Raw genomic sequence first — 15,106 nt, forward strand, 5'->3', positions numbered from 1 at the left:
CATCATATGTCATCATGGAAATGCAAATTAAAACAACAATGAGATACCACTACATACCTACTGGAATAGCAATTCCAGAACATTGACAACACCAAATACTGGTGAGGATATCGATCAACATCATACATCATACACTGCTGGTGGGAATGCAAAATGGTCCACCACTTTGGAAGATAGTTTAGCTGTTTCTTATAAAACTAAACATACTCTTACCATATGATCCAGCAATTGCACTCCTTGATATTTACTCAAGGAAGTTTAAAGTTCATGTCCACACAAAAAGCTGCACATGGATGTTTATAGCAGCTTTATTCCTAATTGGCAAAACTTGGAAGCAACCAAGATATCCTTCAGTAGGCTAGTGGATAAATGGTTCTATATCCAGACAATAGAATATTATACAGCACTAAAAAGAAATGAGCTACCAGGTCATGAAAAAACATGGAGGAAACTTAAATGCATATTACTAAGTAAAAGAAGCCCATCTGAAAAGGCTACATACTGTGTCATTCCAACTATATGACACTCTGGAAAAGGCAAAATTATGGAGACAATAAAAAGATCAGTGACAATAAAAATATGGGACAGGGATGAATAGGCAGAGCATAGGGACTTCTTAGGGCAGTGAAAATACTCTATATGATATGGTAATGATGGATATATGTCATTATACTTTTTTTCCAAACCCATAGAATGTCAACACCAAGAGCAACACCCTAAAGTAAACTATGGACTTTGGGTGACTATGATGTGTCAATGTAGTTTCATCCTTGGTAAAAAATGTACCACTCTGGTGAGTGATGTTGATAACAGGGAAAGCCATGCTTGTGTGGGATCAGGGAGTATATAGGAAATCTCTGTATCTTCCTCTTAATTTTGTTATAAAACTAAAACTGCTCTAAAATATAAAGTTTTCTTGAAAAAGAAATAATGACTTTTAAATCTTCCTAAATAAAAGCCATAAGAACTGATTATCACAGATAGTCTTTGAAGACAACTATTTATTAAGTAAAAATAAATTTGAATTAAAAAATAATTAAAAATGTTAAGACAATTTTTAGACTAAATTTATACAAAATTCATAAACTTGGAGACCCTGTACACTATTTCTAAAATATGTCCACTCATCGTCTATCTCTGCATGCAGTATTATTATGTACACTCTTCTGAAACTCCACAAATGATGAAGCAAGCATTCCACCTACAACAGAGAAAAGACAATCAGTATTTCCTTATGGTTGACTTTTTTTGTGTGTCCTGATTTTGCTTCTGCAAAATTTATAGAATTGTGCGTAGTTACCTACAGCATGAGGATTTATGATGTATCAGGAGAAATGCAGAATACTTGTTATGTTTGTGATGCTCCTTAGGGAAAACTACATATAAGCACATCTCAAAATCCTTAATTGACCAATGATGTGGAGAAGTTGCTGAGTATTTTGCATATTGATTTACAGAACAAATCTTTTCCTGCTAGGTGTTGGGCACTGCTCTCCTCTTGGAACTTACTTTCTAGAAGGAAAGGCTGAAAATAAACACATAAATATATACATCCTGCTAGGTGTGGTAGGGGGAAGAGGGAGCAGTAAGGTAAAGAGATAGCGAGGGACAGTAGGATGTCTTTTATATCGTAATCAGCGAAGATCACCCTTGGGTGGTGACATTGAGGGGTATTGAGAGAGTGAGTGGAAACAGCATTTCAAGCAAATGCCTTGAGATGAAAACAATTTGGTGTTCTGACAGTCATGGGTTTTCCATGAATTTTCTTTAAACAAGAAGCAAAAGAAACTTAAGTTATTAAACAGCTTTATTGTTAGTGCCATGGAGTGGGTTCTGACTTCTAGAGACCCCACGTACAGCAGAGCAGAACCCTGCCAGGTCTTTTTTGCATCATTCTCTCACCTCCCGGCACTGTTTGAGATAACATTCCCCTGCTATTCACAGAGTTTTCATAGGCGATTTTTCCAGAAGTTGGTAGCCATGTCCTTCTTGTCTGTCTTAGTCTAGAAGCTCTGCTGAAACCTGTCTACTATGAGTGACTCTGCTGGTATTTGAAATACGAGTGGCATAACTTTCAGCATCACAGTCACATGCAGCTCCTGCAGTGTGGCAACCAACAGAAGGCTGAGTTGGTGTGGTTCCATCACCAGAAACAAAGCTAGGCTGGCCAGCGAGAGCACCAAATCTTAATCTCGAGGCAACCAGGTGAGACCACCAATGCTGGCTGGAGCATAGCTAGTTCAAAGCAAAGGGGTACATTATCAGCAGTTGCTTGATTTTTTTTTTTATGTGCAAGTTAAGAGCCTCCTGGATCTAGAGAATTATATGTTTTGATGACCAGATGGACAAATTACAGATTCTTATCTGTCAAAAGAAATACCCATGGTCAACAGAAATTCCAAAGTCCAGCTGGTTCTCACAGCAGCACAGCAGGTTTGTGTGTGTATGAGTGTGTGTGTGTGTGTGCGTGCACACTTGTGTTTTGCATCAAACCTCACTTCCAGAATTATCAACCATACCTTCTTCTATTCCAATCCCTTGGTGTATAATGGAGTTTGTTCTTCTGTGCTAACTAATTTGGTTTTCCTGACTTCCAACTGCATTGGCACCCTCTGCCCATCTCCCCAGGTAGCATAGGTGTTGTGATCAGTCCCAATTCGGTGCAGGAACTGACACATTCCTCCAGTTTACCAAGGTCTTCCCTGATCTTATTACCCTTCAGTTGATGATACTCAACACTAACAATTAGCACTAAAAAGCAGGCATAGGAAGAATCTTTTGAGATCCTATTTGTGTTACAAATAAGTAGTGCATCCTTGTATTCTCAGGTTTTCAGAGGTTTGGCCCTATTTTACTTTTATTTGCCATTTATTGCAGTTCCATCCCCTTACAATGTGAACAGCAGTCCACAACCATAAATCTCTACTCAATACTGTCCTCCTTCCCATCATTAATCTTTGTTTCAACAAGCCTCAAAACTATTGACAAAATTCACTTCATACCATTCCCTCAGGAAGGGTCTTCTGCAACAAAGTCAAGCCAGCCTAGCTGCCTCAGAATGAACTATCCAGATAAAAGGATCTGGGGCAACGTAGAGTGAGAATAACGAACTCCCCTGGCCCACCCTACCTAAGATTTTATCTCTAACCCAACACTTCTATCTTCCTTTCTTTCTTTACTTTCTCTCTTTATCACTCATTACCATGTAGCATACTGCATATTTCCTCTCTCTCTCTCTCTTTCTTTCTCTCTCTCTTTCTCACTCTTTTGTCTGTCTTCCACACTAAGCTACCCAGAGAAGGGATCTTTTTTTTTTCTCTGTTCTATCTCCAGAGTCTGGAACAGTGACTGACTCAATAAATGAATGAATAAATTTATAGAACGAATGAATTAAAGATCATCTAGAAGTCATATCTGGTGACTGCACAGTCATGGTATGCAGAGTTGTCCATCTGCCAAATGCAAAGCTTGTCTCCGTTTCTTGAAGTTATGGCTCATTGGCAATAACGTTCTCGAGGTAAAAGATTTCCCTGAGCAAGGCTATCTCTTTAGCTCTCTGATTTTCCCAATACACTGCAGGTGAGTGTTTGAAACTCAGTGAACGGAAAACTATAAATACCTAAAGACATCTTTCTTTACCTGAAATGGTAAAAGTTTAGTTGCCCATGACAAAAATTATCTGAATTCATCCACTCAGGTGAGGCTTCCTTCCTTGAAGATAACCTTTACATGCTTCATGTGTAGAGACATTCTTCTCACCCAAGAACAGCTTTCTTTTTATTATTATTTTTATTGAGTTCATAATAGTTTCCATCAATGTGAGATTTCATTTGTACATTATTTCTTGACTGTCATCACCCCCGTGCCCACCCTCCACCACCCTTCTCCTGGTAACGACTGAACTTTTTTCTTTGTCCAGGTATTTGTTTATATTCCACATGTGAGTGAAGTCATCTGGTGTTTGTCTTTCGCTGACTAGCTTATTTTGCTTAGCATAATTCCCTGTAGGTCCTATCACGTTATTGAAAATGGGATGAATTTGTCTTTTTTTCTGGCTGAGTAGTATTCCCTTGTACATATATACCACATCTTCTTTATCCAGTCATCAGTTGACGGGCGCTTGGATTGCTTTCATGTCTTGGCTCTTGTGAATAATGCTGCAATGAACATAGGGGTGCATATGTTACTTTAGATTGTTGATTTCAAATTGTTTGGGTAGATACCCAGTAGTGGGATAGCTGGGTCATATGGTAATTCTATTTTCAGTTTTTTGAGGAATCGCCATACTGTTTTCCATAGTGGCTGCACCAGTTTGCATTCCCACCAGCAGTGAATGAGGGTTCCCTTCTCTCCAGACCCTCTCCAACATTTGTTATTTTTAGTCTTAGTGATTATAGCCATTTTAACAGGCATAAGGTGGTATCTTAGTGTAGTTTTGATTAGCATTCCCCTGATGATTAATGATGCTGAACATCTCTTCATGTGTTTATTGGCCATCTGTATATCTTCTTTGGAAAAATGTCTGCTCATCTCCTCTGCCCATTTTTTGATTAGGTTGTTTGTTTCTTAATTGTTCAGTTGTGTGAGTTCCTTATATATTATGGAGGTTAACCCCTTGTCAGATATATGATTTTCAAATATTTTCTCCCAATTGGTGGGTTGTCTCTTTGTTTTGATTCTAGTTTCCTTTGCTTTGCAGAAGCACCCAAGAATAGCTTTTTGAAGGAGTAGCTGTAGCTACAGGCCCCTCTGATGAGATGTATTTATCCTCATTGTTCATATGTATGGGGTGAGCACCTGGTTCACTAAAACAAGCCTTGGCCTGTGATGATACCAGATGTTCTGGAAGCAAGAACTCAATACCCTCAGTTTTTCCAAAACATGGAATCCTTCTCACCTTCCAAAGGGAAGGCATTTGTAGGTATGGTCACAAGATGCCCTTCAGCTCTGGTGGTGAAAAAATTGTATATGGAAGGGAAGATATGCTTAACTATGCTTGAAATTTGGACAAAAAATGCACTTTCTATTTGAATAGATGCAGTAGTTTAATGCAAAAACTTAGGGTTTATCTTTAATTATTATCTTTTCCCCACCTCCTCCTCAGCAAGTCCTGTATGTCTGTATACACTACGTATAACTTATACTTTTTTCTCTATATTTGCTGATATTAGCCACATCTGCTCTCACACATACAATCTCATCTCCTGTAACAGTCACAGTGGCTATTCACATATAAATCAGATAAGCCAGATCTGACACTTCTTGCACCACCTTCCTTCATATTCACCACCATCCAGTCCAATGGGCCATCATTCAGTTTTTTGAACATCCTAAGTAATATTTCAACCTAATTGAAATGCTTTTTCCTGACCCCCTCTTATGCTTCAGTTTTAAGTTTCAGACCTCTCCCTAAGATTTGTAGGACCCAGGACTGAATTACACATAAGGGTCTTGCCCTGGAGTTAAGCTAACTATGAAGTTAAGGGCATGGTCCTCCAGACTGCAAGGTCTGCCCAAGACCACTGACCCCAAGAGCAAAGAGGAAGGGGCCAACTACAGAGGTGGAGGGAAGAGTCCACCCAACATCACCCTAACTTCTGACACCGACTTCAACTTTGGAAGTTCCCCAAAACCACTCTCAGCTTTAATAATTTGCTAGAAAAGTCTTATAAAACTCAGTTCACTGAAACCTATTATACTCACAGTTTCATTTGTTACAGGGAAAGATACATGTAGAAAAGAGTCTGGGAGGGTTCAAATATAAGTTTCCACTGTCCTCAGAATGCATTACTCTCCTGGCATTGACGTGTGACAATACACAAGGAAATTTCCAACTGAGGGAGCTTGCTTGAACCCAGATGTTCAGATTTTTTATCAAAGCCTCATTACATAGGCATGATTACTTGACTGATTGCCCACACAGCTGAACTCAATATTCAGCACTTTCTGTCCTGGAGGTTGGGCTGATACCACTTGGTGCCCTAGATCATATGGGTTGTTTCTCTTAGACTATTGGGTGTGGCTGGCCCCACCCTGGTCAGATCTAGGAATGATGATGCTTATGAGAAATGAAGAGGCTTTCATTTGGGAAAACATTAACTGAGAAGATATTCTTAAGGGTATACCTATATACTGATCCCAGGAACAAGAAGCCACTGTCAATCTGCAAATTATTTGAAAGTAGGATGCATACAGTACTTAGAGCTGGGGTTATGGGTAAAAAAATAGCTCCCAGTGTTCTGAAATATCAACAAGCATTGTAGAAATGGGAGGAAATGGCAATACTAAAGTTTCCAGCATTTTCTATAGAGTACAAAATTTATTTTATTGTTGGTTGTAGGCAATTTCTTTGACATAAAACTACCAAACTACCTTTTAGTTATACAAAGTTCAACAACTACCATTTAGCTGAATTGCAAGGTTTATAGACACAGCGGTTTCAAAGAGCTGGAAAAATACTGTTCTGAGGAAAAGTGAGGCGTATGTGTAAACTGAAATATATTTGAAAAACATGAACTCTAATTAGAGGTAAGAGTCATTGGTGGAAGAGACGACATGATACGTACTCCAAATATGGCCCCTTAAGTTGAGTTTTCCTACTTTGGTTAGACGGATAATAGCCAGATGTTGAGAGACACTCCAGTGGTGGCTTTATAGGCATGAACACTGGGCAGTCTCATACATATACCAAAGTACAATCTAAATTTCCTAAAATATTTAGAGTATCTAAATATTTCTTTACTATAATAAAGTTTTACAAGTTTTTACTATAACAGTGATGAAGATACTATACATAAACATTTGTATTCACATATCTGATTAGTTCCTAAGGACGCATTTATAGAAGTTTACTCACTTGATAAAAGAATGTATGTCATCCTAACACTTGTGCTTGTGGATAGAATGTAAACTGGGACTGCCATTTTAAGTGCAATATGACGAGTATGTCCAAATGTAGTACCAGTTTCTCTCATCAGGGCATGACATTCCTCTCATCCAGCCACGAAGATAGTTTGATAACATTCCGTTTCAGCATATATAAATGTCAACACATAATATTCAAAGTTATAAACTTTTCATCTTTCCAAGTTTTTACTTTTTATCACATTTATTCACTTTTATAACTGGCATGTCTTTAGTTACTAAAAGGTTGTTCTCTTTTTGTACATTTAATGGCTATTTATATTTCTTCTTTTTTAATTGAGGTATAATTAACATATATCATTGTTAGTTTCAAGTGTATAATATAATGATTCAATACTTGTATATATTGTGAAATGATCACCGCAATAAGTCTGTTTAACATCTGTCCCCATACATAGTTAAAAAATTTTTTTCTTATGATGAGGTCTTTCAAGATTTCCTCTCTCAGCAACTTTCAAATATACAATACAGTATTATTACCGTAGTGAAATATGCAATACAGTATTCAATACAATTCAATATACAAATTCAAATATGTAATACAGTATTATTATTATATAATACAGTCTTTTTAATTATAGTCACCATGCTGTACATTATATCCCCATGATTTATTTTTTATAACTGGAAGTTTGTACCTTTTGGCTCCCTCTCTCTGCCATCCACCAATCTGTTCTATCTATGAGTTTGGTTTGGTTTTTCTTTTTAGATTCCAAATATAAGTGAGATGATATAGTATTTGTCTTTCTCTATCTGACTTATTTCAATTAGCATAATACCCTTGTCATAAATGTCAAGATTTCATTTTTTTTTGGCTGATTAGTATTCCATTGTATATATATACCACATCTTCTGTATCCATTCATCCATTGATAGACATTTAGGTTGTTTCCATATCTTGACTATTATAAATAATGCTGCAGCGAACATGGGGGTGCAGATGTCTTTTCCAAATTAGCGTTTCTGTTTCCTTTGGAAAAATACTCAGAAGTGGAATTACTAGATAATATAATAGTTTTATTTTTAATTTTTTGAGAAACCTCCATACTGTTTTTCATAGTGGCTATACCAATTTACATTTCCAACAACAGTGCATAAGGATTCCCATTTCTCCACATCCTTGCCAACACTTGTTATTTCTAGTCTTTCTGATGATAGCCATTCTAACAGGTAAGAAGTCATATCTCATTGTGGTTTTGATTTGCATTTCCCTGACGATTAGTGTGAGCATCTTTTCATGTACCTGTTGGTCATCTGTATGTCTTCTTTGGAAAAGTGTCTGTTCGGATCTTCTGCCCATTTTTTATTTTTAAAGATTTTATTTTTTCCTTTTTCTCTCCAAAACCCCCTGGTACGTAGTTGTATATTCTTCGTTGTGGGTCCTTCTAGTTGTGGCATGTGGGACGCTGCCTCAGCGTGGTTTGATGAGCAGTGCCATGTCTGTGCCCAGGATTCGAACCAATGAAACACTGGGCCACCTGCAGCAAAGCATGCAAACTTAACCACTCAGCCACGGGGCCAGCCCCGCTTCTGCCCATTTTTTAATCAGATTGTTTCTTTCCTATTGAGTTGTATGAGTTCTTTATAGGTTTTAGATATTAACCCCTTATCAGATACATGATTTGCAAATTTCTTTCCCATTCGGTAGGTTGCTTTTACATTTTGTTGATGATTTCCTTTGCTGCACAGAAGCTTTTATAGTTTTATTTAGTCCTACGTTGTTTTTTTTGCATTTGCCGCCTTTCCTCTTGAAGTCAGATACTAAAAAACATCGCCAGACTGATGGCAAGGAGCTTATCACCTATGTTTTCTTCTAGGAGTTTTATGGTTTCAGGTCTTACATTCAAGTCTTTAATCCATTTTGAGTTGATTTTTGTGTATGGTGTAAGACAGTGGTCCAGTAAGACAGTGGTCCAGTCTCATTCTTTTGCACATGGCTGTCCAGTTTTCCCAACACCACTTATTGAAGAAACTGTCCTTTCTCCCTTGTATATTCTTGGCTTCACTGTCGTAAATTAATTAATACGCATGGGTTTATTTCTGGGCCTTCTCTTCAGTCCTGTTGACCTATATGTCTATGTATTTCTTTATTTTATAAAATGCTTGTTCTTTCTCTGGCCACATTTCATATTGTGACATATGGTTTTGCTCATTAGAGGCATACCTCATTTATTGTGCTTCGCTTTATTGCTCTTAGCAGATATTATGTTTTTTAAAAGACCCTGCACTAGTAAAAGAAATTATGATTTGATAAAGTCTCAGATGATGGTTAGCATTTTTTAGCAATAAAGTATTTTTCAATTAAGGTATGTACACTGTTTTTTTAGACATAATGCTATTGCACACTTAATAGACTACAGTTTAGGGTAAACATAACTTTTATATGCACTGGGAAACCCCAAAATTTGTGTGACTCACTTTATTGTGATATTTGCTTTATCACAGTGGTCTGAAATGAAACCCACAATATTTCCGAGGTATGCCTATATCTTATATATTCTTATAGTTATTTATTTACTGTTAGAGTTACATGTTCTAACCTGTGTTCCTGAGTTTATTTAACTTTGATTTTGGTATTCATATATTTTTCAATATCATCAATTTAAAATTTGTAGTTAGTCAAATCTATCAATCACTACCATCTCTACCTTATATTTTCTTTTGCTGATGCCCAGAAAAGTTTTCTTTATGTTAGAACTCTTAAATATTACCTTATATTTACTTCTGGTTTTGTACCTCTATGTTCTGTATTTACTTCTCCAACCCTTCTAGAATTTATTTTTATGATGATGTGAAGTAGAAATCTGAATTCATTTTTCTTCTCAAAATTTACCCAATTTCTTGAACCACCTGAGGAATGTTAAATTTTCTGCAATTGTTTGAAAATCATCCTTTCTTAATAATGAAATTTGAAATACATGTGACATAAATGAACCTTGGGCTGCTATAACCCAGTCTCTTTCCCAAGATACTGTAATTAAAACCAGAAACTTTAATGAGAAATATAGAGTTTTACTTTAAACCTCCCTGAGATTTTCCTAATGTAGTCTCATTAAACATCCTATTTATTCAGCTCTTCCATTCTCTAAATGTTTCCCTTCAAGGCAGATGCTATAATTTCTCTCCGGTATTTTCCCATCATTCTCTGGTCTTCACCCCTCAATATACACCCTTATGCTTGTTTTCAGAACATCATTCATCTGCCTAAAAATAGTTTCTGGACACTCAATCTTCCCTCTGTATTTGTCAAGGAAGCATGTAAGATCTACTAAAATATATAAATCATCGCTTGCTCTCACAAATTTCCTTCTAAAAAATGTCATAGATAATAAACATCTTTTCTTTGTTGCATATAATTGCTAACATTGTTTTCTGAGATTACTATTTGCTTCCATCAATCTATCTATTCTGTACCTATAGCATGTCCTCTTTATTATAGCTTCACAATTGTTTAGTGAAACTTATTGTGCCATTCTCTCATTATATTACTGTTTAAGTTGCTTTATAATTTTCACTTGTTTTTTGCTCCAAATGGGTTTTGAGATAGTTGTTGGAGCTTAATGAATATTCATTGGAGTTTCAGAGAAATCATATTTAAGTAATACACAAAGTTAAGATAAATGCATATCTTTTTAATAATTTTCCTCCAATACATGATCATGCTATAGCTGTCTATTGAGTTGAATTTTATTTTACAGTCATAAATAAAATGGAAATAAAATTTATAAAAAAGATAAAAATTGTCTAAGATAAAAAATTGATAACCCTGAAGATTTTTCACTATGATTTATATAATTTAAAGCAGAACGTGATGTCATAGTTACCTTCACAGCCTGATAAGAATAGTTTTCTTTATTCAGTGCATGCACACTGCTAGTATTCTATTTAGAATATTGATTTATTATTTTTAAATCATCTTTGCTCAGAAAAAAATACTTAACCTCTACCAAAATAATTCTCACTAAAATTTTGTAGAAATAATTTCAGTTATCTTTCTACAGGAAATACCAGATTGAAACAGGAAATAGAGAAAAGACAATGAGGGAAAAAACATGATTATTTTACACGTGAAACATTTAACAGAAGTATTTGAGTACATTTTCCTTGGAGGTCAACTTTGAGGAGGAGGAAGAAAATTGAAGTAAATCAAAGATGACTGTACGTCAGATAAGTGTTAACTACCCTTTTGCCAGGCATCAGTGCATGGGATGTATTAATTGTTGAACTTTTTTTTTCTTTTTTAAGATTGGCACCTGAGCTAACATCCGTTGCCAATCTTCCATTTTTCTTCTTCTTCTCCCCAAAGCCCTGCAGCACATAGTTGTATATTCTAGTTGTAGGTCCCTCTGGTTGTGCTATATGGGACACCGCCTCAGCATGGCATGATGAGCGGGGCCAGTCCCTGCCCAGGACCGAAACTGGCGAAACCCTTGGCATCAGAAGTGGAGCGCATGAACTTAACCACTTGGCCCTGGGGTGGCCCCCAATTGTTGAACAGTTTTTAATCCCTTGGTTTTCCACATATGTCATGTCATCATCAGTGGTATTTTCGTCTTACAGAACATGAATATTATCTTTCTGTATTTTTTCATCTTCTCTCATATTCTCTTATGATATTCATTTAAAGTTACCTAGCAGTGTTAAAGAGTAGTGTTGATAGTTGCAGCTTTATTTTACTCATTCAACAAATATTTGATAAATTTATCTTGTTTTAGACCCAGGGGATACTGTAATCAACAAGCCCTTAGGAAATTCACACTTTAGTAAGGAAGACACACCATATGTAAATAATGATATAAATAAACAATATAATTACAGATTTTAAAAAGTGCTCTAAAGATAGGATTGTCAGATAAAATTCAGAACACCCAACAAAATTTGAATTTGAGATAAACAATGAATTTATTTTTGTATTTTTTATATATACTTCTTGGCATAACTATGATCCAGATAAAGCATTGGCACATATTTATACTAAAAAATAATACATGCATTGTTTATCTGAAATCTCATTAACAGTTTGTAGTATATTTTTATTTGCTAAATCTGGCAACCCCATCTAAAGAATACAAAGAAAACAAGAAGACAGCTCAGAGGAACAGAGGAGATGAGATTTGAGGGATCGACAGGAGCCAGTCTGAAAAGAACTAGGAAAGACCATGCCAGGCATTATGCTTATACGCACAGGCTCGGTGGGTGGGGGGGCAGGGGCTCATAGCCTTTAACGAACACAAAGAAGGCTAGTGTGGCTGGATAATAATGAGCAAGAGGCAAAAGTTGGGAAGAAATTCGGAAGCCATATTGTGCAGAGCCTTGTGTCAGCAAGAGTCAGACTGTTGCTGATGCTTCTTAGTTTCTGCTATAGGTCTTTTTCCCATTCTGTTTCTATCTTTGTGACTACTATATAGTAGAAACTGCTATCTATCGCTTTTTCCATAGTAATAGAATTTTCAAGTGGGCACAGGACCAACTAGAATAAAAAATACTTTTTCCAGTATCCTTTGCAGGTAAATGTGAGCACATATGTGAGGGTTTGCTTCTGGGCTCTCTATTCCAGTCCATCGATCTACATGTCTTTCTGGATTACAGTGTCTTTGCAGTAACTTTTGAAACTAGGAAGTGTAAGACATCCAACTTCTTCTTTTTAAGATTATTTTGGGTGTTTTTGATCCCTCATAATTCTGTATGCATTTTAGGATGGATTTTTCTCTTTTTCAAAAAAAGCCATTGGGATTTTGGTAGAGATTGCATGGACTCTGTACATCTCTGGGTAGCATTGAGATCTTAATAATATTATGTCTTCCAGTCCATGAACATTGGATATTTTTTCATTTATTGGTATCTTCTTTAATTTCCTTCAGCAATGCTTTATAGTTTTTAGTGTATAATTTTTTTCACCTCATTGGTTAAGTTTATTCCTAAGTATTTTGTTCTTATTGATGCTATTATAAATGGAATTGTTTCTTCAATTTCTTTTTTTCAATTGTTCCTTGTTAGCATATAGAAACAACTGATTTTTGTGTGTTGATTGTATCCTGCAACTTTGCTGAATTTGTTTATTAGTCATAATGACTGTGGAATCTTTAGTGTTTTGTTCATAGAAGATCACATCATCTGCGAATAGAGATAATTTTACTTCATTTCAATGTTGGATGCCTTTTATTTCTCTTTCTTGCTTATTTGCTCTGGATACGATGTCCAGCACTGTGTTGCATACAAGTGGCAAAATCAGGCACCTTATCTCGTCCCTGATTTTAGAGGGAAAGCTTGCGGTCTTTCATCATTGAGCTTGATGTTAGCTGTGAGTTTTTCATAGATGGCCTTTATTATATTGAGATAATTTCTTCTATTATTTTGTTGCGTGTTCTTGTCACAAAAGCATGTTGAATTTTGTCAAATGCTTATTCTGCCTCAATGGAGGGTGTTTTTTTCCTTTCTTTAACTCTATTAATGTGGTGTATTGCATTGATTCATTTTCATATTTTGAACCATCCTTGCATTCTAAAAACACATCCCACTTGGTCATAGAGTATGATCAGTTTAACTTACTGTTGAATTCAGCTTGCTGATATTTTGTTGAAGAGTTTTGCATTAATATGATCAGAGATATTAGTTTTTAGTTTTCTTGTAGTGTCTTGGTCTAGTTTTGGTTTCAGGATAATACTGGCCTCATAGAACGAATTAGTAAGAGTTCCCTCCTTTTCAGTTTTTTGGAATAGTTTGAGAAGGATTGGTATTAATTATTCTTTAAATGTTAGGTAGAATTCACCAGTGAAGCTATCTGGTCCAGGGCTTTACTTTCTCGAGAAGTTTTTGCTTGTTGATCCAATTTCTTTTACTAGCTATAGGTCTATTCAGATTTCGTATTTCTTTATTATTAAGTTTTGGTACATTTTTGATTCTAGGAATTTAGTCATTTCATCTAGGTTATTCAATTTGCTGACATACTACTATTCATAGTACTCTCTAATAATCCTTCTTTCTATAAAATCAGTAGTAACGTTCCCATTTTCATTTCTGATCTGAGTTATTTTTGTCCCTTTTTTTCTTATCAATTAGCTAAAGGTTTGTCAACTTTGTTGATCTTTTCAAAGAATGAAATCATGATTTCATTGATTTTCTTTATTGTTTTTCTGTTCTCTACTTTATTTACCTCTGTACTGATCTTTATTTCCTTCTTCTGGTAGATTTGGTTTAGTTTGTTCTTCTTTTTTGTACTTCTTAAGGTGTAAAATTTGGTTGTTGATTTGTCTTTCTTCTTTATTGATGTAAATGTTTATAGTTACAAATTTCCCTTTTAACATTGCTTTCACTGCATCCCATAAGTTTTTGTATGTTGCGTTTTTATTTTCATTTGTCTCAAGGTATTTTCTAGTTTTCTTTGCACTTTTTCCTTTACCCATTTGTTGTTTAAGAGTGTGCTGTTTAATCTCCACATATTTATGAATTTCCAAGTTTTCCTATTAATTTCTAGTTCCATTTCACTGTGATCAAAAAAGATATTTTACATGATTTAATCTTTTAAAATTTATTAAAAATTGTTTTGTGGTCTAACATGGTTTATCCTGGAGAATATTCCATGTGTTCTTTTCCTCCTTTCTTAACTCCTCCATTCTCCTTTATTTTGTTACATGCTTAAGATGTAACCAAGGCTATAATCTTTCAATTTATTTCATTTCTTGTTTAAAAAAGGAGAACATAACATGTACACACATTATTCTACATGTATATTTTCTTAGGCTTCTTTTTTTAAATAATTCTTTAAAATATAACCAATTCTTGTTTTTTAGTGGTGCATTCTCCTGCCAGAGCTCCATTTGCTTTTTAGGAATTGTTGAAAAGATGGCAAAGACTAGGTCCACTTGAAAAAGAAATAATCTTAATTTTCAAGCCAGAAGGATGTGTTAAGCTCACCAAATCTAAATGTATTGATTATATTTTTGTTTCTCAACAATACTCAGGCATAATTTCCTGGTGTCTCTATCCACTATTATTTCAAGTGAGGGAAAACAAAATAAATCAAATAAAATAAACTGTAAGAAAAAAAGTAAGCACTATAACTCAGTGTTGAATCAATTAGAGTTCATAAGTAAATTATAAAGAAGTATTAATCAGCTAAATATAAGGGGAACTTCAAGTGAAATAAAAACTTATTTTCAAAAATGCCTTTACCTGCTCCTCT

Source organism: Equus quagga, chromosome 3 (assembly GCF_021613505.1).
Source record: "Equus quagga isolate Etosha38 chromosome 3, UCLA_HA_Equagga_1.0, whole genome shotgun sequence".
In the NCBI taxonomy this organism is placed as follows: domain Eukaryota; kingdom Metazoa; phylum Chordata; class Mammalia; order Perissodactyla; family Equidae; genus Equus; species Equus quagga.